This window comes from Pan troglodytes, chromosome 6 (genome assembly GCF_028858775.2).
Source record: "Pan troglodytes isolate AG18354 chromosome 6, NHGRI_mPanTro3-v2.0_pri, whole genome shotgun sequence".
In the NCBI taxonomy this organism is placed as follows: Eukaryota; Metazoa; Chordata; class Mammalia; order Primates; family Hominidae; genus Pan; species Pan troglodytes.
Genome location: NC_072404.2, coordinates 54532680 through 54538075, shown reverse-complemented (window position 1 = coordinate 54538075; position 5396 = coordinate 54532680). Strand labels below are relative to the sequence as shown.

General features: G+C 35.0%; 1 long non-coding RNA gene across 2 annotated transcripts; it reads right to left on the bottom strand.

The window, feature by feature from the left end:
- Positions 1-1624: 1624 nt before the first annotated feature.
- On the bottom strand, positions 1625-4631 carry LOC107976063 (uncharacterized). Of its 2 annotated transcripts, none has more exons than XR_010158730.1 (3): positions 4178-4631; positions 2809-3026; positions 1625-1952 (listed from the first exon to the last, which is right to left on the bottom strand). It is a non-coding gene; the product is annotated as an uncharacterized LOC107976063 (long non-coding RNA). The 2 variants fall into 2 exon arrangements; XR_008536551.2 differs by having other exon boundaries at positions 2831-3026; positions 4178-4630.
- Between the last annotated feature and the right edge of the window lie 765 nt (positions 4632-5396).

The following is a 5396-nucleotide window of genomic DNA, read 5'->3' as shown; positions in this document are numbered from 1 at the left end:
CTACTACAAAGGCTCATCTAAGATTTATTTGCATGCTAAATCTAAACAGAAAGCATACCTGCTGAAACAGGAAATTTAAACAGGATCCAGAATCTCATAATAGATATAACAGGCATGCACAGAATACAATTGAAAATCACCTATCTTACCAAGAACCAAGAAAATCACAACCTGAGAAACACAATCAACTGAAACCAACACTGAAATGATACAGATGTTGGAAATATCTGATGAGGACTTTAAAGCAGCTATCATAAAATTGAATTAATAAGCAATTATAAACTCTCTTGAAACAAATACTAGCAAATCTCGGCAGAAAAATAGAAGTTACTCAAAGAAGACCAAATCAAATTTACCCAGGTATGAATAATATAATAAAAATTTTAAAACTTGCCAGATGGGCTTCCTAGTAGAACAGAGATGACAGAGAACAGAATCCATGGACCTGAGGACTAATCACTAAAATTTACCCAGTCTGAATAACAGAGAGCAAACAGAACCCCCCACCCCGCTCCCCCCCAAAAAATTGATCAGAGCCTTAGGGATACAGAAAAGTAAAATATTCAACATTTCTACTTAAAGAAATAATGGATAAAAACTTCTTAAAGTTAGCAAAATATATAAACCTTACAAATTTAAATATCTTAATGAATCCCAAATAGAATAAATCCAAAGAAATCTATATCAAGAAACATCATAATTAATCTTCTGAAAATTAATAACAAAGAAAAGGCTTGAATGTAGCTGGAGAAACTATGTTATCTACAGGAGAACCCCAATTCAAATGGCAGTGAATTTTTCATCCAAAACCTTGGAAACCAAAAGAAAATGACACAAAACTTTCAAATGATATTTAAGAAAAAAAAACTGAACCACAGATTCTATAACTGGTGAAATTATCCTTAAGGTAAGAAGATGAAATAGAGACAGTCTCGGACATAAGAAAACTAAAAGTATATGTAGGATATGTCACTAGTAGACCAACTCTTAAAGCCTGGCTAAAGGAAAGTCTTAAAACAGAAAGGAAATAATAAAGGAAAAAGATCTTAGAGATCAGAAAGAAAGAAAAAACTGGACATGGAATATAGATACATAATAATATATTATCCTTTTCTTTATGAATTCTATAAACCATATTTTATTAGTGAAATAAAAATTATTACATTATCTTGTACTCCAGATAATAATATTTAAAAATGAGGACAGTAAAGAGACCTAAGTGGAAATAAACTTTCACAGGATTCACCATTGATACCAATAGACTATGACAAGTCACATGTTAGGTATACTGTGAAACCTACAACATTAAACTGTACAAAGAGTTGAACTCCAAAACACTGTAAATAAAGACAGAATTCTTAAAACTGTTCAAGTAACCCACTTGAAACAGAAGAACAAAATGCAAATCAAACAAACAGAAAACAATAAAATGGCAAATTTAATCTGTTAGAAATCAAAGTGTTACTGATTTTAAAATGGGTTCTTTTTCTATTCAGTGCTGAGAAGACAATGCATGAAACCAAAAGTGAGCATCAAGCAGTGCAGGCTTTATTCAATGGCCATGGACTTAAGAAGTGGGAGCTTGACTCACAGATTAACTTCTCAATTAATGAGAGACAGAAAGTCACAGATATGGGGCATCTTTAATGAAGGGTTTGGGCATTAAAAGCAAGGGGAGGAGTATTCTTGTCTTTTCTGGGAATGGGTGGAGAATTCCTCAGAACCGGAGTTGTGGTCTTCCTTTTCGTCCTTTCATAATTTCTTCTGGTCATTGTCATGGTGATTATAAACTGTCATGGCACTGGTGGGAGTGTCATTTAGTATGGAAAATAAATTATAATGAAGTTAGAGGTTCTTCAAAGGCCAAGTGAGCTGGATCTTGAATCTCATCAGTCTTAACTGGTTTGGTCATCAGGGGGATCTTCTGACCTCAGACATCCTGTCTCCTAAAGCTAAGCAGAGTTAAGGTCAGGTAGAAATTCAGCTAGGTCACAGAGGCATTACAATGGATAACAAGATTTTCAGAGTGTGTAAACAAACAGAATTCAATGATATGCTATTTATAAGAAATTCACCTTAAATTCAATAACATAAGTAGCTTGAAAGTAAAATAAAAGACAAAAATAGATTACACAAATGTTAATCTAATAGAAACCAGTTGCCTTAATTGAACATTTTGACTTTGAAACCACTCTGTTGCATTTATAATTGAAATATGTTCTAACAGGTTGATGTAATAAAGATTGTAGTAATTGTATTTATCTGCTTAAACATTCAACTGTTTCTTCCTTTTTTGGTTCTATTTAAGGGGAGACAAAAATTATATACCTACTAACTTAGTCATATTTGTTAAGTGTCAAAAATTATGTCAAGGGCAGTCCTAGAAAACCTGTTGGTAGTTTATCAGGGCTCCACAGACTTGTTTATAATTAACAATGTTATGAACTTTATGTACCATAGGAAGACAGGAATGGATACTATTATTAACTTTTGTAGAGAAATAGAAAAAAAGGTCCCCGAAAATATATTTGTCTCCAATTACATAATTTCTGAGACTTAAAACTTTTCCTGCTTACTACTAAAACTAAGGTAAACTTAGAAAAAAATGATGAAAAAAATTTTAAAAGAGTAGACGAATTTCTAATTTCATGTTTAAGTAACATTCTCGGTAAATGACAGTAAATGACAGTAAGTAAATCAGAAAGAATATAAAATATTAGAACAATATAATTAATAAATTAATATAATTAGCACACACGAAACCTTTTATTTTATTATTATTATTATTTTTTTTAGAGAGAGTCTCACTCTGTCACCCAGGTTAGGATACAGTGGTGTGAACATGGCTCACTGCAGCCTTGACCTCCCGGGCTCAAGCAATCCTCTTGCCTCAGCCTTCCCAGTAGCTGGTGCGAACCCAGGCGTGTGCCACCATGGCTGATTAATTTTGGTATTTTTGTAGAGATGCAGTCTTGCCGTGTTCCCCAGGCTGGTCTCAAACTCCTAGGCTCAAGCAATCCTCCTGCCTCAATTTGGGAGAAATTGTTGGGATTACAAATGTGAGCCACCGCACTCAGCCCACACACATATAAAACTTGAACGCAGATCAAGAGAAGACAATTTTTTCCATGTGAATGTGTACTAAAATTGATTAAATTCTAAGCTATAACAGAAGTCTTAAAAAATAAGATATGTTAATCTGATCATATGGAAATTAACTTAAAATATTGTCAAACCAAATAACACTAGAAATGTTTAAAACGATTAAGATGAGAATGATTCACAAAATAATAACTTAAAGAAATCTCAAATCTTTGGAAATTAAGCAATAAAGTATTAAATATTCCATGGTTCAAAAAAGAAATCAAAATAAAAGAATTTGTTTTAATTTCAATGAAAATTTAGAATTTGGCATGTCAAAAATTACAGAATGGATCTAAAGCCCTGCTTTTAAAAAGCTGATAGACTTCAGTGGATATATTATTTTAAGAAAAGAAAGAATAAAAATCAAAAATTTAAGTTCAACAAATGAATTTATGTGATCATCTGATTTATGAAAAGGTGACATTGTAATGCCAGGAGGCACACTCCAGGAACAGTGCTGGGTCAGCCAGATATTCCTGAAGAACAAAATGAATCTTTCACATCTACTTCACCATTCACGTATGCCATACTTTTCACGTCTCACACACACACACACACACACACAGAAAAACAGCTCTGATGTACCACTAAGTAAACGTGAAAATTAAAACAATACAGGTTCTGGATGGTATCATAGGAAAATGTCTACATTGTCTTGTAGTTGGCAAGGTTTTCTTAAATTGCACACAAAAAGCACCAATCATAAAGCAAAATATTGATACACTGGAATTTGCTAAATCATTAATTACTCTTCATCAGAAGATACTGTAAGACAGTGAATATGCAAGCCACGAAGTAGAAAAAAAAATTGGAAATGCATGCATCTTACAAAGGATTTGTATCCTTTATAAAACAAAATTTCTACAATTCAACAAGGAAAACAAAGGCCTGCCAAAAAATATAGGAGGAAAACATTGTTATTTGACAAGACATCAGATGGCTGATTTAACCATATTAATGTGGATGAGGTATGGTGAAGCCAGAGGAAGATCAAAAGAGAAGCTTGAAAGAGTTTTAGTTTTGTTATACTCACAGCTTCCTGGGGAGAACACAGCATGCCATGCCACAGGGGGCCACTCGTGGGAGCACCAGCGTCAGAGTTGAGCCAGAGGGATAAAGGGCAGCAGTAGGCGAAAACCTTTTTTTGTGGTTTCTGCAGGAATGAAAGGGTTAGGCAGGGCAAACAGGCTCAGGCTTGATGACTTGAAATGATTTCAGTGGGCTTGTTCCTGGTTGTCTGGTACCTGGCTCTGAGGCACATATGGCGACTGAATAGTGGCCAAGGGTCTGAGAGACAAACAAGGAGGTAATTGAGGATCGGACTTTATTGATCTCACAAGAAAAGGGCCTGACTCGTCTCTAGCCGGGGCCTCTAAGCTAAGTCAACATAGTGCAAGACAGATCTCCATGTGGCCTTAGACTAACCCAGTTCTCTCTCATTTCTTGTCTATAGTTCTCAAGAATAACTGTAGAATGTGCTAACAATGCAACATTCTGAGATAAAGAGGGGCTCTCCAGAGCAGCCCAAGTTCTGTTCCAATCTCTCCTAGAACTGGATGTCCTACAACACTTTAGCCTGGCGATGTTTGTCAAACAGGAGAACTGTTTCCAAGGTTCCTGAGCTACAGTGCAAGTGCGGCATGCGCAAACAAGACTGTCCAGGCAGCTTTCCTGAGCCTCAGGGATCAGGCTGTCATGAATCTTAGGCCTCTGTTGACTCTTTCTAGTTGTCTATAGGTAATAAATCTACTGCATGTAACCTGTGTTTGTAAGTGTCCTGAACTTGTGCAAGGAGTAGAAATTGCAGCCCATGATGCTTTGGAATGAAATGATAACCACTGCATGGTGAACCTGCTTTGCTGGCATAATAATAATGTAAAACACTATATTACTATGGCCAATAAGCATTTGAAATGGTGCTCAACATTATTGTCAGAAAAATGTTATTCAAACCACAATGTGATAATATTACCTACCCACCATGAGAACTAACATTTATAAAAACTGGCAATCTCAACTGCAGAGACAATGTGGGACAATGAAATTTTCTGATACTCTTAGTAGGAACATAAATTAGCACATTCTGTATGCAAAATTGTATAGCTATCTACTTAACACTAAAATTGTGCATGCCTTGTAACACTACTGTTAATGCATTTGTATGTGCATCAAAACTCATACAAAATATTAATAAAAGCACCATTTCCAATAGTAAAACTATGGAAACTGCCCAAACGCTCATCAGCAGTTGA